This window comes from Cervus canadensis, chromosome 8, assembly GCF_019320065.1.
Source record: "Cervus canadensis isolate Bull #8, Minnesota chromosome 8, ASM1932006v1, whole genome shotgun sequence".
In the NCBI taxonomy this organism is placed as follows: Eukaryota; Metazoa; Chordata; class Mammalia; order Artiodactyla; family Cervidae; genus Cervus; species Cervus canadensis.
Genome location: NC_057393.1, coordinates 41,536,089 through 41,559,624, shown reverse-complemented (window position 1 = coordinate 41,559,624; position 23,536 = coordinate 41,536,089). Strand labels below are relative to the sequence as shown.

General features: G+C 37.4%; 1 protein-coding gene across 7 annotated transcripts in view; it reads left to right on the top strand.

The window, feature by feature from the left end:
• Window positions 1-892: 892 nt before the first annotated feature.
• The window catches only part of A1CF (APOBEC1 complementation factor), an 81,498-nt gene continuing 58,854 nt past the window's right edge, over window positions 893-23,536 (top strand). For 4 of the 7 annotated variants that reach the window (XM_043477005.1, XM_043477007.1, XM_043477004.1 and 1 more), the window contains exon 1: window positions 18,365-18,670. The gene's annotated coding sequence lies outside the window, so the exon portion shown is untranslated. Of the gene's footprint in view, window positions 969-18,364; window positions 18,671-23,536 lie in introns of those variants that run through there. The other 3 variants (XM_043477002.1, XM_043477003.1, XM_043477006.1) reach the window with 3 other exon arrangements.

Below are 23,536 nucleotides of genomic sequence, written 5' to 3'. Positions count from 1 at the left end.
ATGAGCAGGTACTTCTGTTAGTAGTTGGTTCCTAGGAAAGCAAACTCCTCTTATTAGAGCTGAAGCTAAGTGTGTCCTCTAATTTTAGTGTTGGGGCCTGTGGTTTATAAACCCTTACAATTTACTCAAAATTAGGAGGGTTTTTATTTTTTTCAGTGGGCTTTATGACTCTTAGAAATTTCCTCCATAGACTGGAGCTCTTATCAGAGAATTGAGAATGTTGAGTTTATATCTTTGGAAATACATTTGCCTATTCTTTAATAAAAACACAGTTGCCACTGAGATTTCAAGTAATGAACAGCCTTGGCTCTCATATAACCTCAGTACATGGCTGATTATATGGCTATCTTAAAATCTGAATGAGCAGCTTGTATAAAAAAGAAGCCTGCTTTCCCCAACATGATCTGACATTATTTATTTGGTTATGTAAATATCTTGTGTGTTCTACTTTTCTAAGCATGCACTTATCTGCATACTTGACCTAAAACTCCCCACTTTATTCCATGTAATACAATGATATAAGGAGTGTGAAACATTCTCTTAAATTACCATAGGCTTAATATCATTTTGGGATAGCAGAAAACAAGGGGGCTAATATAAAGGAAAGTTTAGTTATCCAAATTGCAGTGAGTTCTACTTTTTAAAATATGTGTCACTTAAAACACATCAAAATAATATTCACCTCAATGATTTTTAATACAAAATTCATTTTAATATGGTAAACAAATGACAACAGTAATTTTGTAGATTCTGCTTGGGTTGTAGTGACCCAATTATCTGGTCAAAGGGCTGCATGGATGCAAGAGACAGGGTGAGTTAAAGTTTAACTCCCAGGAATTGTAAACCAAACCTAAAGCCACTGAACCTTTGGAGTTTGATATGATGATTAGAGCATAACCAGAGTGACACGTTGAATTCGCCATAATCAAGGAAACCTTTTCCGGGTGGGGATCTCTGAAATCACTCAGGTATGGTCCATGTGTTTTGACTTTTCTATTTCAACTCTGTGAAACTGTGCCGTGTGGATCAGTGGAAATGCAGTGAAACAGCTTTTATGCGCTTCCACAAGAGAGCTGAATTCAGGGATTTTTCTAGTTTGCTTTTATACTGATAAAGCCATCTGAAAACAAAAGAAAATATTAGGATGATTATATAATCTCAAAATGAGACAACAACCAGCTTTTGTTCTTTGATTTAATCAATTTCTGAGGGTAAAAAAATAGTGTAGATTTATCACATCAGGTTCAAGAGCCAGGCTAATGTTTCTGAGAAATGTATTCAGCAATAGGCAGACAGCCGGGAGAGTTGTGGTTGACTGTCTGCTCTGGTCCTCGGATCTGGGGAAGCATAAAAGTGTAATTAACAAGAGAAATGGCATTAACATCACTGACAGATTCTGCGTTCTCTGTGGGGGTCATAATTTCTACCATGCTTTAGATTTCACATAATCATTTCTCTCAATTCCTTTCCTCCTCTATCCTGCACCACCACCAAAAACACAAGAAAACGAAACAAAAAAAGTCATGGAAAATCTTTGGTCTTGAGTGTATTAAATCTCTACCTTCAGATGGCTTAATTATTAGATCTTTTCCTTTCAGGATGGTTTGGGCAGCTGTGCTGCAGTGGATATATTTCACGTGATCATTTTGTTCACTCCGAAAAGATGATTCACAATCAGACTATGATGGTATTCTATCTAAAAAAGGAAATCAATCAGGACACTTACCAGGAATATCCCATTCCTCCCAGAAATCTCTTAAATATTCTAATTGAAATAGTTTTGTTCTATAATTGCCAGAGTAAGTTCCATGGAGAATGGTTAAAGAAGTGTGTTCCAAGTCAAACAAGTTTTTTGGACTGTTCAGCTGTGTACTGTGTGTCTTCAAGAAGATGACTAACATAGCATTATTTTGCATTGGGCAGGATTACTGTTTTGGAAAACATGTGTTGGCAAATTTAACTCTTGCTATAATTTAGGAGCATCAAAGATGTGGTGGTGTGGCCTGAAAAATTCTTTATTATATGTGCTGAGATGCATACAATAGAGCATAGGTTAAGAAATAAAAGTAAAATCACTTATTTTAAAGCACTGAAGCCTTCCTCTGCTAAATATAGGTAATAAACAAATGACTTACAGGTTCATTTTTAAGGACCATATTTTCTGGAATAGTATAGATACTCTCCATTTGAGAAAATTGTCACATTTTACTGTTTCAGTTTATTATTTATCAAATGTAAGGAAGGGGAAAGATGGTTGTCCAAAAAGAAAAGAAAAGAAATTAGTTATTATGGACAAACCTGAAGTAATATAGTGGATATGAAAACACTGAATATTTAGTTATTATGTTCACCTGGGCTAATACCAAGTTGGTTTTGTGTTGTTCCAAATGTAACCTTTCCTACACTGTATTCAGCGGATGTTAATACATGTGGCTTCCAAAGGGGGACTGTGTTGTTAAGTATGTTGAGGAAATGGCAATTAGACAATTAAAGCAGATCTTGTTACTACATGAGTATTTTGAGTAATAATAATGATAACAGATATTTATTAAGCATATGGCCAAGTGCAAGTCTAAGTACTTTTCATGCATTTATCTCAAGCTATTCTTAGAATAGCCATATATGTTAGATACTATTATAACATTTTACAACTGAGGCATGAATAAGTTACCGAATGGGCTGAACATCACCCAGTTAGGAGGTGGCAGAGCTAAGCACCCCATCAGGTGTTCTGACTCCAGAGCCCAGGCATAAAACCATGAGACTGTCCTCACAAGGAGATTTACTCTATGTATAAGTAGCTTCCTTCTTGGCTTAATGGTAAAGAACATGCCTACCAATGCAGGAGACTTGGATTCAATCCCTGGGTTGGGAAGATCCCCTAGAGAAGGAAATGGCAACCCACTTCAGTATTCTTGCCTGGGAAATCCCATGGACAGAGGAGCCTGGTGGGCTACCGTCCACAGGGTCGCACAAAATAGGACATGACTGAGCAACTAAACAGCAGCAAGCAAATATGTTCATTCATTGTGATTATCTAGGAGAGTAGGCAATGTTTTGTTTCCTAAGCTTAATTTACAAGAGTGCATCTTCTTTTGATGACATCTATTATCTCAGAAATGGTATTCTTCAGAACACAAATGAAGACAGAACAAATCATTTTTATAGTCCATGTCCAGTATCCATAGCAACAAGAATTGACTGAAACCATCACTATTTCAATAATCATGATCAAAAACCTCTAAGGCAACTTAGAGTCTAACCATCTTCCGTCAAACAGGAGTATGTCTATCTTAGAGATTTTTCAAATTAATTATAGACAGAACACTGGACTTTTCTCCTGACAGAGCTAGGCTGGAATGCCTGTTCCCAAATTCCTTAGGTTTGTGACCTTAGGCATGATATTCAACTCTGAATCTCAGATTCTTCAAATGTAAAAATGAAGTGAAAGTTGCTCACTCATGTCTGACACTTTGCAACCCCATGGACTGTAGCCTGCCAGGCCCCTCTGTCCATGGAATTCTCTAGGCAAGAAAACTAGAGTGGGTTGCCATTCCCTTCTCCAGGGGATCTTCCCAACCCAGGGATTGAACCCAGGTCTCCCATATTACAGGTGGATTTTTTACCGTCTGAGCCACCAGGGAAGCCCCTTCAAATATAAAATGGGGGTTAAATTTGTTCTGCAGAATTTAGTAAAGATCACAGGAGATGATAAAGCAAAACTAGTTAAGCATAGTCCTTGGCAATGTGAATTCAAAAATTCAGCAAAACTCTCTTCCCTGTCCATTTCCCTATTGGTATAAACCTCCAATAGTTTCCTAAAACTTTTCAGAGTTTCTTAAAACTTCCCAAACTTCCCCATTAGCTCCTCTTTGTCAAAACAATGCTAATATCATTTAAATCAAACACTGTACATAAACAATGAAGTTTTGATGAGTCACAAAGACAAATCATATGTGTTTAGAAAATAAGAGAATTTATTATTTTCTTTTATTCCAAAAAACAAGCATCCTATACCATTTCTATTTTAGAGAATGTTTCTCAAGAAGGCTCTTAGTCAAGAATCCAAAGCCTTTTCCACTGAAACCTACAGGACACCCTGTCACAGTGCATGTTCGTTTCATCATACAGCCAGTTGATGTTACAAATCTGGTTCAATAACTGTCTTTTAAAATACTGTCATCCCTCAGGACGCTGGGTACTATGCTGGGTACTATTGCACAATGGTTTTCATTACTTTCTGTGTCTCTAAATGACTCAATAAGTTCAAACAAGATGGTATTGATCCACAGAGGATAAACACCATTTTATCTTATTCATGGAAACAGTAACCAGGCTCCTCTAAAGTGCAGTCCTCACAGTCCAAACTCCCCCAGGGAAAGCACCTGGAAAGGGAGCAGCAGGACTTCAGTGACCTTCTATACAGAAATCTAAGTCCCATCTGCTCCTTGGCCTGATAAGGTAAAATCCAGGCAGTAATTAACAAATATTTACTGCTGATTCTATCAGCAGTTTTTCATTTTATCCCATTAAACCTTATTTAACCGGGTTGTCAGCTTTAAAAACTATTTTAAATTTTTAATTTAATACATTGACATTTTGTGGTGAATAGTTTTGATGGATCCAAATCCACAATTAAAATATTTCCCTTTATAAACATGGTTGTCTTGACTAAAATATGCTGGTTTCTTAAGCTCTCTAATTTTATTTTCTTTTAAAGATGTATAAACTAAGTTTTTTTTTTCCTTATTTGGATATATATGTGGAGTTTTATATTTGTAGGTGTTAACAGTCATATGGAAAATATTTTCCAGATTCATCCCTGCTAATACTAAGAGGAAAGTAAGAAGAAGAATTAAGATAACTCCCTCTAGTTTGCAAGATTATATACAGGGTTCTGCTCCAGTCAATAATATGGCTAAGGAGAATTAGCATATGACAGTTTGGCCACATAGAATGACTAAGTGAGCAAACTGGCTTGCAATTCTATAAAAAACATTCCTTCCTTCAATGACATAATAATGTCTTTTATTCCTGTAGCAGTTAAAAAGCCACCATTTTTTGGAATGCTGAATTGACTTAAGAATATGAGGTTTATTGATACATAGCAGAATTAACAATTATGACACCTTATTTCTATAGACTATTCTAGTATTGAATACAGAAGAATTTAGATTTTTTAAAGAAAATTTCTTCACAGTCAACTTAGTAATCTTAGTTTCTTCAAGGTTATTGTCATTATTCATCATTGAATGATCTCTCACCTAGAGTTTATAAGCCCAGCTCTGTTAATGCAGCAATAATGCAGACTATGTTGGGAGCTTCAACTACTGTCCTGGACATTAGCTGATTTGTCTGTGAATGAATTAAGAAGTTTGATGAAACTGTGAAGAGAAGGCATAGGAAACGCCATGGAAGGCGAGGGGAGAATCAGTGGCATGCAGGTCCCAGAAGAAAACAACCCTGAAGAGTTAAACCAGTGCAGATGTCGCAACTAACATAGTGAAGGAAGCAAAGAAGGGACAAATTTGTAACACCTCCTGAAAAACTGACAGAGCGCTGGCAGGGTATTAGGTATACATGCAACTGATTTTCATTCCTATTAACTCATTTTTAGTATAATTCTATCCAGCTTGTCTCTTAGGTTTATACTTAGTGCTCAGCTGGGGCCTTCTGCAGGAAGTGAATTGACTTGTTAGCCTAAAGCCTCTGCTTACTTGCAGCGGAAGTCAGAAATCAGAATCTGATACCACAGAGGAGAAAACTGTGTTGGTACATACAAATATTCACTTCATGAATCCTCTTTTCAATCTTCTGTCCTGAAGAACTCTAACACTGCCTCATAGTTTAGGCATTTACTACCAACCATTTGACACCCTATGATAACAAGAATGAGAACAATGATAATAATAACAGTTCTTATATCAATACCCCCTTTTCAAACAAGAGGTGACGTCTCAGAGACAAGGAAAACCTTGCCCAAGATCACCCAGTTAATCAGTGGTAGAAACAGGAGTGAACTCCAGCAGTCTGGCACAGGGACCCTGTAAAAAGAGTAAAAGTGGAACAATGAGAAGCCTCGAGTCGGAGTTAGAAGAAAACTTTGAGGTCCTTTATTTGACAGAGAAAAAGCTAAGTGAGTGTCCCAAGGTTTTAAAAGACACTTTTTATTAGAGTGAGAACCCATATGCAGGACTCCAGTCCTCAGGCAGGTCTTTCCCATTGGACCACCACCCACTGGATAGCATTTCTAATGCAGCCGGATTCTCTATACACATTCTTGGAGAAAGAGTAATAGGACTTCCACGATTATGAGAAATATTCCCTCCATTCTGAGTCCTCTCCCCACTCTGCTCAGATTCACAGATGATACATCAGAGACTCAGTCAGAGGAGACCCATCTTGTGAATGAAGAGACAGCAAGGCCCAGATCACAGAGGAAATACGTGCAGGCACAGGCCAGGAATACAGTGGAGATCTCTCTAGAAATACACAGTAATTGTCCTGAAGGACTTGGCTGCCTTACACTAGAATTCTCTTAGTGTCTGAAGAGGACATAACACCTCCCACCTAGAGGGCACACCCTTCTCCCCAGGGACAGGATAATTGGGTCTATGAATGCTGAGGGAATTCCATATTTAAACTGACCTAATTTGGAGCTTTAAATGGAGACCCAGATGCACCCAAATAGCAGTTCCACCAGCCTCAAGAGAGTTTTTCATTTAGCTTAAAAAGAGTATGTTTCCAGAAGTTCCTTTTTAAGATACAAATTAGTTGGGATACAGAGTGAGAGTGAGCAGGGTGCTTTGAGGTGTTAACATTCAGGAACACTAGCCTAAAACCATCGAGCATAGTTACCAGCCTGGTAAAGTATTAGTCGCTCAGTTGTGTCCAACTCTTTGCAACCCCATGGACTGTAGCCCACCAGACTCCTCTGTCCATGGGCTTCTCCAGGCCAAGAATACTAGAGTGAGTAGCCATTCCCTTCTCCAGAAGATCTTCCAGGGATGGAACATGGGTCTCCTGCACTGGAGGCAGATTCTTTACCTAATCTGAGCTATCAGGGGAGACTAAAATCACCTAGCATAGTCACCAGCCTGGTCAAGTCTTATGGAAAGAGGACTTAGGACAAGTCAGTTTCAATGGTGGGGAAGAGAAGATGTTGAGGAGATATAGCTCAGGGTGGAAGTGTCATGGCTAATCAGAGAACAAGGGATTTGAATGGCATTTGATTTTTGAGAAAGAATTTACTTATTAAACAATTTTGATGTATTATTAAAGTCATTCGAGCATCATGCCTACCAGATACTAATTCCTCCATCTCTCCCTCATTTCAAAACAGTTACTTAATACAAGTGTATTTACTTACATTGGAATCAGAGAATGCCATTATGTGGTCCCAGAGGAGAATAAAGATAAGAGAAAATCTTATAATGTCTACAAACTCTCATTTTTATTTCTTTCAAAATAAGCCATAAAATCAAATATTTACTATAATAATAATAACTCAATTTAATACTTCCAATAATAATAATTCAAGATTTCAAAGTATTCCCACAATTCTGATGAAAACAAAAAAGCTGATTCATGGTGCTGGCATGGCCAAGAGGAAGATGAAAAGCAGAGGGCTCTAGACCCAGAAGGCCTGGGCTCAAATCCTAGCTTCACCACTTACACCCTTGTGACTTTTAGCAAGGTAATTTCTCTGCGTTTGTTTCCTCTGCTGTAAAATCAAGGTTGCTTTGAGATTGGATCAGAAATTACACATGAAGCTCTCAGAATGATGCCAAGCAAGTGTACACAAACCTCAGCTATTACAGCTGTAATTCTCATCTCATTTCTGTGTTGATTACACAATGCTTTACTAAGAAAACGGTTAGGAGAGAGAGAGGCTATGAAGTCAACATGTAGAAAGTATTTTAGTGGGGAAGTCAGTGGCTTAGAAATTATCTATCCTCACGACTGGCTTGCTCTGTAAATGGGGAGCGATTTTCTCCCTGACTCTGTGATATCTTTTCCAAGGCAGAGACGTTTTCTATCACAGGCAGGGCCTCCTAACAAAGTCAAGATGTGAAGTGAAAAGTGAAGTTGCTCAGTCGTGTCCGACTCTTTGCGACCCCATGGACTACAGCCTACCAGGCTCCTCCACGGGAGGAAAATCCATGAGGTTTTTCAGGCAAGAATACTGGAGTGGGTTGCCATTTCCAAAGTCAGGATAGAGTGATTCAAAGGGACCTGGGTAATTATCAAGGGCAGGAGCCTAAAAATCTGATCTGAAATCACCCCAGAGAACAAACTTCTCAGGTTTTATTATTTTCATAGTTACTACAACAACAACAACAAAATTATCAAAGTTTTCAAAGGCACTTATAAAGGTGCAGATTGCTGAATGATGGTCATTAGCACAGCAAAAAAGCAAGCATGAGCTAATATAAACTGCCCCCAAACCAGTCCCCTGCATAGGCATGATAACAGACCCCTGAAGAGGAAATCGTATGTGGAGGAGCTTTGGGGCACCAGCACTGCCACGGAAGGGGTTGGTGTCAGTGTTCGTTTTAAGGGAAGTGGCAAGATGAAAGGGCATCAGGGAGACTATAATGTTAACTTACCCACTGGGAACCGATTTATTGAGACTGTTGAGTTCACCATTCTTCTAGATGTTGTGTTGCATACAAAGATACATTGTACATTTGTCCCTAAAATCAAGGATTTTAGGAGAATCCATGAAGGATTCTCTAGAGCTCCCACAGCAGCTCTGGGATAATTAATCACTCCCTTCTTCAAAGCCTCTTACTTTGTTCGAAATGAATATTATTTACAAAATTAGGAGTGTCCGAAAGGCAAGAAAAGTATCCTATTTAATTTCCAAACCTAAAAGTGTAATATATGCATAACAGCTGCATAATACTGTTTATTGAATAAAACAGCCACCTAACTGGGGGAGAAGGAGAAGAGGTAAAGGAAAACATTAGTGAGTGCCATGTACCAGAATGTGCACTCATCCAGTCACTTTGGATCACTATAACAACCCTACGAGGCAGGTATCATCATCCTCAATTTTGAAATTAATAAACTGGGACTTGGTTAAATAACTTAAACCAAGTTTGCAAAATTCTTAAGGGATGGAACTCAACAGCTGAACCTAAGTCAGTATGAATTTGTGATCCCATAGTTTTTTGTTCATAACTATGACACCCTTAAGACTTATGAACCAATAATGAATAACACAGAGCAAAATATTGTATATTCCAATATCATGTGGTGAAACTATAAAGTTAAAGAGCACAAAATCTGGAATAGTCAGAGAGGTTATATAAAATTTCCATTCTGTTCAGCAAATATGTATGAAATGACAACTAAGAATGAGGCTAAAGGCTAAGAAGATGAGTGTATGTCCTTGGAGAGTTTAGGGCCCTCCTTCTCTTCATGCTACATTTATTTTCAACTATCGTTCTGCCCCCTTTCCCCCATCTGTCTCTAAACTAGTCTTTCTGCCTTTAAACTATCCTCAAGTTAATGCATCAGGCTTCCCTGATGGTTCAGTGGGTAAAGAATCTGCCTGCAATGCAGGAGACACAGTCGATGTGGGTTTGATCCCTGAGTTAGGAAGATCTCCTAGAGTAGAAAATGGCAACAAACTCCAGTATTCTTGCCTGGAAAATTCCATGGACAAAGGAGCCTGGCAGGCCACAGTCCATGGGGTCACAAGAGTTGGACACAACTGAGCAACAAGGCATGCATGCATGCAAGAAAACTCAAGAGTTCTCTTTCTAAAGTACACAGGGTCCTAGAATTCTTCCGAGGTGATCTCAGTGACTTCATAATACAACAAGAATGCTCTATTACGCCAATGGATAGATTGATTTAATTCTTGCCTGCCTTACCAGCCTGATCTACTGTCACTCTCGTTCCCTTCCCCTATTCTATTCAGGCCCTCAGTTGACTAGATAAGGCATCCTCACATTAGGAAGAGCAATCTGCTTGACTCAGTCTACAGATTCTAGCATTCATATCATCCAGAAACATCCTCAAAGACATACCTCAAGAAAACCCTCCCCAAATTGTATTCAAAGTCTAATCATACTCAACTTCTCAACCATCCATATTATTTCACTTACATCCTGTCCCCTACAGTTCATTTCTCCTCTTCTCCCTTCACCTAACTCCTAGCCATCCTTCAATTGGCCTGAGTGAGGGAAGGTATATGCTGGAAATATGAAGTGCAACTTAATATGAAGTATTAGAGATGTTTGACAGGTAACAAAATAGAAAAATTGACATTGATAGTTATATGAGGCTATTGGAATTATGTTAATAGAAGAGTAATATTAAAGAAATATTTAAGAAAATTAACCAGTGTTTTACAGATGGCATTAAAGTTAGAACAAACTAGAGGCTGAATTGTAACAGTGATCTAGATATTAAATAATGAATGAAATGAATGAAAGTCACTCAGTCATGTCCAACTCTTTGTGACCCCATGGATGATACAGTCCATGGAATTCTCCAGGCCAGAATACTGGAGTGGGTAGCCTTTCGCTTCTCCAGGGGATCTTCCCAACCCAGGGATTGAACCCAGGTCTCCCATATTGCAGGTGATTCTTTACCAGCTGAGCCACAAGGGAAGCCCAATATTAGATAAGGGTTGCTGTTGTGAAGTAATTAGCCTCCAACTAATAAAAATAAATGAAAAAAAATAGATAAGGGTTGCATAAATGATAAAAATGGCAATGGGAATTCAAAAGAAAGCTAAATATCAGAACACAATGGCTGATTAGAAATAAGGAGACAACGATTTAATGAGGGAATTTTACACCAATGCATGTAAGTTAGAATAAAATTAGAATTTATATAAGCTGCTTTTTAAAGGGAAGCATAAGATTGTCCTTTATAGCAAGTGTCAGATTGCCTCAGGGTCACTGTAGTACAGAGCTTTAGATAGTTGATTTTGTAAGATTCTCTCCAGGATTGAATGTATCCCATTAGTCAGTGATTGGCAGCTTTGTTAAGAATTGAGTTTTCAACTTACTTTTTCCAAATTGGTCTGAGGGTAACAGATGCAGCAAATAAGTTCAAAAGGACAAATCTCAACAAAAATAAAAAGACACATGATAACACCAGACCTCAACAACTAATCAGATCTCTGTAATCTGCCATACCAATTATTGGTCCCAGGACTACTGGGTAAGTATCTGCCTTTAAGCTGAGGGATATCTACATTGTATGCTGATTACCACTTTACCAATTTCTAAGTCAACTTAGAAATTAAACATACATGCAAGGAAATTCGGGGCTTCCCTGGTAGCTCAGTTGGTAAATGGTTTGCCTGCAATGCAGGAGACCTGGATTCAATTCCTGCGTGTATGAATTGATGCTTTTGATCTGTGGTCTTGGGGAAGACTCTTGAGGGTCCCTTGGATTGCAAGGAGATCCAACCAGTCAATCCTAAAGGAAATCAATCAGACCTGAATATTCATCGGAAGGACTGATGCTGAAGCTGAAGCTCCAATACTTTGGTCACCTGTTGCGAAGATCTGACTCATTGGAAAAGACCCTGATGCTGGGAAAGATTGAAGGCAGGAAGAGAAGGGGACGACAGAGGGTGAGATGGTTGGATGGCATCACCAACTTAATGACTATGAGTTTAAGCAAGCTCCAGAAGTTGGAGATGGACAGGAAAGCTTGGCATGCTTCTGTCCATGGGGTCGCAAAGAGTGACTGACTCTTGCAAAGAGTTGGACATGACTGAGCAACTGAACTGAACTGCAAGAAAATTCTACTCTTGTTAGGTTATGTGATTCTAGAATTTCTAAACTCTGCCAGTTCTCTTTCCCAGGGATCTTTAAGAAAGTCAGGCATAGGGTCAGAGTTGAACATTATTATTGAGTGAGGGTAACATGATAGCCATCTGATGATGGCTGATACCCTGATGTTACATGTACCACGACAATGACAACACCAAATCCATGTATGTATATGTGTTAGCCAGAGTTCTCCAGGGAAACAGAACCAATATTCCAATTGGAATCCTAATTGGCTAATACATACATGTACATGGTTTTAGTGTTGTCAAAGTTCTCGTATCTATAAGATATACATAAATCTGTTTATCTGTCAATAGATAAATAGGTTTATTGTGAAGAACTGGCTCATCTCATTATGGAGGCACATAAGTCCCAAGATCTCCAGCTGGCAATCTGGAGACCCAGGACAGCACACATGTAATTCCTATCTGGAAGCCAGAGGCCTAGAGACCCAAGAAAAGCCAACGTTTCAGTTCAACTTTGAATGTAGGAAAAAACTGCTGTCCCAACTCAAGCACTCAGGCTGGGCAGAATTGCCTTTAGCCTTTATTCTATTCAGGTCTTCAGTTGACTAGGTGAGGCCCACCCACATTAGAAGAGCAATCTTCTTTACTCAAGGACTTTATTTCTAAATGCTAGCAATTATGAAAACATTTACTCATTGAAAGTAATGAGAATGTAGACAGGACAAATATTAAAGACAATTTTGAATTATTTTCTTTCTCCTGTAACCTAGTCGCTGCCTTTCTTTTACAGAATTTTTTAGTAATTTTTAAAAATGTGTATATCCCAACTATTTGGCAGGTGGAATAAATTACTCTCTGTATTTCATTTTGTTTGACATTTTACAAATATAGACTAGAGTTTAATTCAGAAGTTCTAAACTTGGTTGCATATTATCACCTGAGGAGGCTTCAGACCATACCATTTTAGACTATCCTGGGTTCCATTCCAGACCAGTCGAATCATAATTCCTCTAGAGATGGTAAGGATGATTCCCCAATACAGGTGAATATGCCATGAGGCCAGGTAGGGAATCTGTTCTTTCTTCATAGTTTCTGCTAAAATTCCGGAACATTTGCAGTTAAATCTCAAAGTCCTAGTTTGACAAGACACACATAGGTTAACACTTCCTCTCCTGTCTTTCCTCATGTAATTTATAGTTTCAAGCTAAATTTCAGGGATTTAAAGGCTCTTTGTTGACATTTAAAGGTCATTTGAAGCAAATAAATGGTGAAGTATCTTTTGAAGAAGATAAAATGTACCTTTGTAATAACCACTTAATGAGAATATGCTAAATAGCAGGTGTTTCTACTGGACCATAAATTTTGCAGTTTTGAACAGACTTTTAAAGTGAAAATAAAAATTTTGACTATTTGAAAGGACTTTTTCCTCAAACAAAACAAGAAGAATTTCCAGATGTCAGGACTGTTTTGCAGTAATAATGATACGTGGGCCAGATGAATGTGCTTTCCCAAGAGTTTGGCTAGTCTTATCTTTCCAAAAGAGATTGTGTGTGATTCCTGATTTTTAATTATTAAAACAAAAGTTGAAGAGACATGCCTTCTCATCACCCAAATGTTCATAATGCTCTAATTTAGTCCAGGTGTAAGTATATACACAAAGAAATGTACACAAACTGTAATCCAATCATTTGTCTATTATATTTCTGCTGCTTCTTTTTTTTTTTTTTTTATAAATTCTTAGTTGGTAGCCCCAACAGTATTTTTACTCTGGTACAGTTTTATTTTTCTCCATAGATATTTTTACTGTGGTGCAATTTTCCCGGTATCTTAGGATTTGCTATTTCAAGTTACTCTATTTAGGACTCAGAATGATTCCAAGTAGGATGGTGTATGGATTTAAACATCAACAAACAGTAATCAAAGTATCAGCTGGTCCTATACATCTTTGCAAAAATAGCCATTTATTTAGAGATGGTGTCTGTCAGCATTGCTTCTCTACAACTGTTAATAACTTGTCTTAAAAATATGGTATACCTTCTGGATGGAATCATCAACTTCTTTCACCATTGGTGTCACCAAAGGAGCAGGAGAGAGAATAAAGTACAAGATTAAAGAGTGGAAGACAGTAAGAGAAAGGAGAAGGAAAACAGTAGTTTTTTAACTGTAGTTAAATGGATGTTTAAAGGAGAAAGGAAAGGAAGGAGGAGGAGGGAGAGGGAAAGAGAAAGAGAGAAGACCCTGTTACCAAAATAGTTGTGTTTGTTGCCCATTAGAAGTACTTGTGGCTTTGGTTACCCAAAACTGCACTACTGCATCAAATACTTGGTCCATAGCTGACACCCTCCTCTCTGACTTTCTACAATCCAAAAAAGCTAAAGATAAATGAGAAACAAATAATGCTTTAATTTAAATATAGGAATAGAAATTAACATGCTGTCAAATGACACATGACTTGGTCACCTGTGAAGACTCCACACTTTGTCACAGAGTGATGTTTGAATGAGGTGTGACCAAGGACATAATAGAGGGCTGGTAAGGACCATGTGTCCATTCTGGATTATGTCCAGCAGGTGTTAGATTCTAAATGCATCCAACTGAACCATCAGACTGTCCATCCACAGCACTATTTAAAAATTATAACAATAACTCATTTCATTCAAGCAAAGAGGCTAACTTACCATATTGCTTTAAATGACCAATAACATCTGTCCCCATGGAAGAGAACATAGACTCACAGTATCACCTTCATCCGTTACATCACGGTATCATGGTTTTCACACTCTAAGGGAGGCTGGTAGATATAATCTCCCTCTTCTCCCTGTCACAACTTGCCTATTATTTCTGAGATGTTGCTGATGTTTAGTTACTAAATCACGTCTGACTCTGCAACCCCATGGACTGCAGCACGCCAGGCTAGCCTGTCTTTCACTATCTCCCGGAGTTTGCTCAAAATCATGTCCACTGAGCCAATGATGCCATCCAATCATCTCATCCTCTGTCGTCCCCTTCTCCTCTTGCCCTCAATTTTTCCCAGCATCAGGGTCTTTTCCAATGAGTCAACTCTTCATATCATGTGGCCAAAGTAGGTGAGAAGTCAAATTTAGTAATTAAGAGCACAGATGCTAGACCCAGGCTACTTAGATTCAAGTCATACTTAGGCTTAGTCCCTCAGTCATGTCTGACTCTTTGTGACCCCATGGACTGTAGCCAGCCAGGCTCCTCTGTCCATGGTGATTCTCCAGGCAAGAATACTGGAGTGGGCTTACATGCCTTCCTCCAGGGGATCTTCCAAACCTAGGGACTGAACTCAGGTCTCCTGCATTATAGGTGAATTCTTTACCACCCAAGTCAACAGGGAAGCACAGATTCAAGTCATAGTTCTTCCACCTATTACCAAGTAACCTTGGGCTCATTAACCTTACTTGGTTTATTACCTATATCATAGGAATAATACCTACCCCACTGAGTTTTAATATGGATTAAATAAATTATATATTACACTTTTAGAACATAGCCAATAGTAATTGTTCAGTTAATGTCAGCTATGTTTATTATTATTTGTATTATTTGGAAATTTTAATTCTGCCCCATAAAAGGCAAAAGGGCTTTCCTGGTGGCTCAGTGGTAAAGAATCCACCTGTCAATGCAGGGGACCCAGGTTCAATCCCTGGGTTGGGAAGATCCTCTGGAGAAGGAATGGCAACCCACTCCAGTATTACTGCCTGGGAAATCCCATGGATAGAGGAGCCTAGCGGGCTACAATCCACAGGCTCGCCAAGAGTTGGACACGACTTAAAGATTAAACACCACAAAAGGCAGAACCAAGTATCTTGGTTTTGATTTGTCTTTTCTGTCACTAAACATAAATAATATATTTAAACAAATTTATAAACTACTTTTTTCTGTGAATTGACTGCTTGTGTCCTTTGCTCTTTGCCCACTTATTTATGAGTCTCTTTACTATTGATTTTAAGTACTTTGTATATTACAGATATTAATTTCTGTATATTATGTAGTAGCAATCATTTTCTTCTAGATTGTGGCTTCTTCTTAACTTTATTTTGCCATTATAGATATTTGTAATTTTTACATAGTCACATCTATTAGTCTTTTCATTTCTGGCTTTCAATATGCTTAGTTAGGAAGACTTTCCACATTGCAAGATTATAAAAATGTTCTCCCATACTTTCTTCTAGCAGTTATACAGTGTTTATAAAGGTTATTTCTTTTCCACTTAGAATTCGGGTATATGCTGTGAGATGGTATGCCAACTTCATCTTTGTCTCAAATTGTCTATGATCTCCCTATGATTACACCTGTTGGCAGTTAACTATGGGCTAGATTTCTTTTTTAACGTGCCATTAATCTATTTGTTTATTCCTGTGCCTATTTTAATTATTTTTGTTGAAGTATAATTGATCTATAACACTATGTTAATTCTATGTACACAACATGGTAATTCAATATTTCTATGCATACCAAATGATCACCATTGCCTGTTTTAACTTTTGACTGGGCTAGCTCCAAGTAACTTCACACTTTCAATACATGCTGTGATATATGTTGCCATTTTTCTTGCCAGATTAACTTAGAGTCAGTTTGTCAAATTTCAAAATAATTTAATTGCAATTTAAATTGGTATTGCACTAGTTTAATTTTAGAAGAATTAATCTTTATAATAAGACCTCCATTTACCAAGGCTTTTAGATCCTTCAGTAGAATTTCATATTTTCTTCTTACGGATTTTGGATATTTCACATTATTCATTGTTATTTTAAAATTTTTGTTAATATTTTTTAGATACTCATTTGTTTCTTTCTGCTTAAGTATGAAATATTTTTATAACTGTCTTTGTAGTATTCTTTATTAGTTCTAATAGTGTTATATAGTTGATTTACTTCTTTTTACTGAGAATGAATTATTGCAGTATTTCACTAACTAGTATAATGTTTGCTGCATATCTCTGATAGATACTCTATTAATTTAAGAATTACTATTCTGTTACTAAGAGTTTTTTCCTTTTTTTAAACCAATAGTGTGTGTTGAATTTACATTTACTCGGACGTTCATATTTTTTCTTCTTTAAATCAATGAAATGAATTAAACTAATAGAATCCCTGATGCTGAATAATCTTTGTAGTCTTGTAATAAACCCATGTTTATTGTATATTAATGTTTTGATATTTTGCTGTATGCAGTTCATATCTATACTTGTGATACTGGTCTATAGTTTTCTGTTTTGTGATATATTTGGCTTTGTATAAGAGATATGCTAAATCTGTCAAAATTTCACATGTTTTCTGTTATTACTCTATGCTTCAAAATCTTTCTATAATAATATATATTTCTTAAATGAGTCTGTAAAACTCATTTAAGAAAACTTAAAGTTTACAACAGGTGGCACAGTAGTAAAGAATCCACCTACCAATGCAAGAGATGCAAGAGACATAGGCTTGATCCCTGGGTTGGGAAGATCCCCTGCAGTAGGAAATGGCAACCCACTCCAGTATTCCTGCCTAGGAAATTCCATGAAGAGAGGAGCCTGGTGGACACAGTCCATGGTGTCACAGAGTCAGACATGAATGACATGCACAGACACATACAAAGTTTATAAAACTTGCCTAATAAAGCCACTTGGATCTGTTATTTGGGAAGAATACAATGATTTTTTCCAATACAGTTTACAGTCATTGGTATATTCAAATTTTTAACTTACCCTTGAAGCAATTTTAAAAATTCACAGTTTCCCAAGTAATTGACTACTGCATTTTTCAATTTATTGATAAAAACATTTTCTTTAAAAGTCTCTTGATCTGTGGTTATATTCAATTTTTTCCTTGTTTTTAAAACAGTTTTCTTCATTTTATCTTGTCAAGATTGCCAGAGATGTGCTAATTTACCATCTCTTCAATCAGCTCTTACATGTATTTATCTACAAATTTTTGTCTTATTAATTTACTTTTATGTTTAATTCCTTCAGATTTCTTTTAGTCTATGTTGCTCTTTTCCTAGCCTCTTTAGTGAAATGATTATCACTTAGAAAAATGCTGAAAATAAACAACTTCCTCAGAACAGAATCTTGACCATATCTCATAGTTTTTGATGATTTGCTTACATTGACATTCATTTATTAATATAATTTAACTTTTTAAAATTAGAGTAAGAGCTGTATGTTATAGAGAGCTAAGGTAGTTAAATAAGCAAGAATGATGAAATAATTTTTAATTAACCACCCAGTTAATTAATAATAATCAGTTAGCCTTTTATAGTCAGTCTGATGATTATAATGTACAAAAATGTACATTAACAAAAATGTACAGTACAAAAATTAACACAAATAAAATCAGCCTATACAGAGTTTTGTAACCCACCATTTTTTTTTACTTTATTATATTTTACAAATATCTGCTTAAATGACATGCTCTACTAGAACAACAACTTTATTAGCTATACTGTACCACTGCTTATTAACATATTTCTTCATCATTGGATATTTATATTATTTCTAATTTTTATTAAAAAATTAATTTGCTTTATAAGACATCACACATACATACACACAAAAGCATTCAAACACTGAGGACCCTAGAGATTTTTCCTACTGATAAATGAAGGCAAGTAAATGAAATAACTAGATTATTAAAGAAGTAAGAAAGAAGTCAAGATAATATAGTACATTCAAAACTGCACTTCTCTTCCCCTCAGTTTCTGGAAAGGAGAATAACCATTCAGAGAGCCACAGACCATGATGGCTAAAAAGTCAGCCAAAGCAGCAGATAAGGAACAAATAAGGAATGATTATTAAGTGTCTTCCATATGCCAGGCACATTGTAAGATGCTCTCATGTCCATGATCTGATTTATTTAATCCTGTGTTTAAAAAAAAAGGAAAGAAAAACATGTAAGTATCTATGTTCCTATTCTTTTCTTAAAATAGGAAATAGTGTCTCAGAAGAATGAAAATCATGGTGGCAGAACTGAAATTTAAATGCAAACTTGTCTTTCTCTAAAAATGTGCAGGCTACTCTAAAAGGAGGATTTTGTCAGTATTTACCAGCAAAATTAATATAACTACTATGAACAAGTTTATTATTTTAAGTTAATTTTTGTCTAATTTTTGCTCAAACTGACCATGCCCAACTTAATGCATAATTCATTACTAGTGCCTGAAAAAAATAGAAGGTATTCTGGTTAATTTGATTTTTTTTTGTTTATATATGTTGTTTTTTAAAAATAAGACGCCAAGTATTAGGACTTTTTGAGATGTTGTTGTGGCTACACTCTGGAATTTTATGTATGCATATTCTGCATTAATTTTGTTACTATTCATGATTTATGGCCAAATAAAGAGCTATCACATTAATTCGCTTCCAAAATGAGCTTAAGACTAATTGTTAACACTTTTCCAAAGAGACTTTAGAGTTAATTTAAATTATTTTATCAAGTACTACAGAGTAATTTTTACTGAATCTCATCAGGCAAACGTGTAAACTTGGGCATAAACCCTTCACAAACCATTTCAGTACAATTTGAAACTCCTGTGTGAGATTCCCAGAGGGATATTAGAAGGCTGAAATTCATGACAAAATCACTTGTACAACTTGCATGTTGCCTAAGAGTTATGTCCAACCTGGTGTGTTAGTAGCTTAGTCATGTCCAACTCTTTGTGACCCCATGGACTGTAGCCCACCAGGCTCCTCTGTCCATGAGACTTTCCAGGCAACAATCCTAGAGTGGGTTGCCATTTCCTTCTCCAGTGGATCGTCCCAATCCAGGGATCGAACCCATGTCTCCCCCATTGCAGGCAGATTCTTTACCATCTGAGCCACAAGGCCCACATCATGCAACAATAAGACTTTAGGGAAAGACTGGATTTGGTTTGGAGAGGTCCCAACAGCAAGTGAAGCTCCCGTCAATTTGACATGCACGTGGCACATTGCTAGTACAGGACCCCAAGTATCCTCAGTCACAAAGAACAGCTTTTCTGCGCTTACCAAGTCAGGAATAGTGTTACTTTCCATTCAGTTTCCCTATCCATTCGCTTCAGGAAAAAAGCAAAATACAAAACAAATAAGATAGAAATAAATTAACAAAACTACTACATTTGCTAACTCTAGATTGTCTAGCCCAATGCCTGGCATTATACATTTGCAATAGATAGCAAGTATTTGTTGGCCTCTTGGTTAAAGTTGAGGACAATTACTTCAATTAGTTTTTCACCAAGAAACCTTCTAACCTTAGTTCTGCCTTTGTCTTTCACCGGCTTTTTGTTCCTCTCTGCCTCTCATTCATAGCTACCATTCCAGCTTTTGCAAAGCCATTCTTTCTTCGTCCTGTAAGTGTGATTTTCCATCCTGCATGTCTCTTACCTTTGTCTCGTGTCTTGCTCAGTTTACTGTTTTGAGAGACTTTAAAAGCAAACAAACAAAAAACTTATTTTCCCACTTTCTCTGTTTCCCTAGTAGCCACCGGGGCATTAAGATCTTCCCATATCGTTATAACTTCAGGCAAATCTGGATACAAATATCGCCTAAATTCCCCTCATATTCTCATATTTTCCCTTCAACAACTAGGTTCTCTATGTGAGCCCAATTTTTATGTTCAACTTTTATGTATGGTTTTCTTCTTTACAGATTAGGGTTCTGATTTAGAAGCAGCATACAAGGAGAAAAAAAGAGCATTGTACAGTATGTTTCTGACAGCTCTAGATTTGGAAAAGTCATGATCTTCCCCTCCAACCTTCTTTTTTCTTCCAGCTTCCTTCTTACCTCTGTTCCCTGCAACCTTCCCTGAGCCAGGACCCACTGGCATTAGAGACCATCAGGGTCAAAGGTCAGGAACAGCAGCTCTGATCTTGTCCAATAGTGAACTCTGGAAATTTCTATCAATCAGTCTCAGCCAAGTGATAAGGTGATTGCTCATTCCAATCTACCTGTGACTTTCAGGCAGGCAGAAATCTTGATCCCCAGTAACTTCCAGGTTCACTTTATGTTTATCAAATAGGCACTCACATTGCAAATATAAAACCAGAAAGGCCTTGAGAAAAAAATTAAATCCAAACATAAGCTCTTATTTTTCAATCACTTTGCACTCAAACTTTTAATTTTATAAAACTGTATTCTCCCAGATATGATGACTCATTCATAAATGCAGAGAAACTTGCAAATCAATTCCTTACATAAAGCAAATTCATTCTAGGATAGAACTTTCAGGAAGTGACTGGAACAAGCATAATAATAAGTATTAGGAAATTAGATGCAGACTCAATTTACTTCTGATCAGTGCAAGTCACTACAATTTATAAAATACCCATGAAAAGTCCTTCCTTTGTTCCACAGGTATTTACTAAGCATAAAGTCAGGCTAAACCTTCTTCTAGGCAAAGATGAGTACAACATACTCCTTATGTTCAGGACGTTCACAATTTAGTTAAGTAAGCAAATAGTTATAGTACTATCTCCAACAACCAAGGAAGGTATCAGCTTTCATGAGAGAATTAAGGATGTGGCATCTAACATTATCAATAGAGAGGATCAAAGAAATCATCACAGAGCAGACACTATTTCAGTAGTCTGGAAGGATGAACAAGGCAGATGTAGTCAGGTGAAATGCGAGAAGGGAATGGTAGGGAAGAGAAGGGAAGAGAAAGAAAGAGCATTTGAAACAGAGAGCTCAGAAGTATTAATATAAGAAAACATGGGAATTCCCAGCAGCAGGGTCTCTGAGTGACACTGGAAAGGGAATCTGGGAGCTGGTCCTGAATATATGACGTATCATCCTAAGGACTTGGGACTTTATTCTCCCAGCAAGTGGTCTTGCAACGCTACCCCTTGGAATTAGAGATCAATTATAATCACAATTAAATAATAAAATAGCAAACACTTTCTGGGCAGTTTTTAAATGTCAGTAGCCATTTTAAATATGAATACATTTAAAATACTTAATCCTTAAAAACAAACCCTATGAAGTAGGAACTAATATTATCCTAAATTTTAAATGTTAGGAAACTGAGACTCAGTTTCCACAGAATGGAAGCACAAAAGAGGGTAGCATATTTATGCAGCAGGTTTGGTGGTGAGCATACGCTTGAACAAAGTCTTCCTTTGCTAAGAAAAATCAGGATGGGGGGTTTGAGGGCAGATTAATGAAAGTTGGCAGAGCTGGAGGAGACCTCTGGTTTTTTATACTATTAGCCCCTCCTTCACCTAATTTTCATAATCAATAAGGAAGGAGGAGAAGGAAGTGCTGTCATGGCGAGAAAGACCTTTCAGCAATCTCTTCGCTGTTTCCCTCCTCTGCTTCTCCCCTCCAACATGAGTAATTAGCAGTGACAGAAAGGCAGGTGGGAGTACCTAGCATGCTAGACCTAACTCAACACTTCACAGATGTTTTCTCATTTCATCTCCACAAGAGCAATGTCACAACCTGCCTTTTATCCTGATTCACAAATAAGCAAACTGATGCTGTGGGGAGGGGAATCCATGATTCTTTCCTTTATTCTTTCCTAATATTTCCCATCATCTCTCTCTCTATCCAACTTCCATTTCTTTGCCCCTTTCTTCTTTATTCTCATCTAGGTAACCAACTGTTCCACGAACCTCTGGAATTTCTTACTGTACAATCTCTGAGAAGTTGGGGAGATGGCCTCTTCTCTTTCCCTTTTCTATTTTTACTTATCTGTGCCCAACATGAATCCAGCACTTACTACATTCTAGGAACTCTTCCGAAGCCCTCCCAAAATATTTACTCATGTAATACTCACCCAATGACCCCCAGAGAAAGACTACTGCTCCCCTCAGTGGAAGATTCTGAGTGACCAAGAGGTTAAGGAAATTCTCCAGGGCACAGAGTAAAAGGCAGAATGGAATCCAGGAGGTCTAGCTCCAGGGTCTGCATCCCTATTCAGGCTTCATCTTACTTGCCTTAGCAGGTCTTGGCACACCTGACCAGGCACTTGATCTCAAAATCCTTTTTGTTTCCTCCTTGGCTTCCAATTCGCCTCTCTCACCTGGTTCACCTCCTACCTGTCTGGCTGTTTCATCTCATTCCCCTTTGCCGATTCCTCTTTGATTCCTGGCTTCCAAAAGTTGGAGTACCCCAGAGATTAGTCCTTTGACCTGTTTTCTAACACCCAGTCCCTACTGATCTCATACAATTTCACAGCTTAAGCATCATCTCCAGGCAGATTGCAGCCAAATTGGTATCTTCTGTCAATAAATCTCCTATAACATTCTGACTTATATATCTAACTGTGCACTGAACCTCTTCACATGGCTACCTAATGGGCATCTTGAAATCAAAATGCCTCCAACTGAGTTCCTGCTCTTTTTCCACAAACTCCTTATTCCTCATCTCGGTAAAATGGCAACTCCATTTCTCTAGCTGCCCAGGCCAAAGAACAGTATCATCCTCAGTCTCTTGTTTTTCTCTCTCCCAGTGCATACAACTCATCTGTAAGACATATTCCAGAACTTGATCACTTCTCACCACACCCACTATCATCATTCTACCACAAGCCACTGGTCTCTCTCACCTGGATGTCGCAGTATTTCTAACTGGTCTCCTTGCTTCGCCTCTCAACCTTTCCAACCAGAGCAAGGGAAGCAAGGCCCTGTCTTAAATGCAAAATGTAAGAGGCATCATAAAAGTCAGTAGTTAAGACAAATGATAAATTAATAGAATATTTTAAAAAAAAAATAAAGAATCAATGAAAAGAATTCATGGTGAACAAAATGGCAGATTTTAAATGAAAACAGAACCAGATTGTT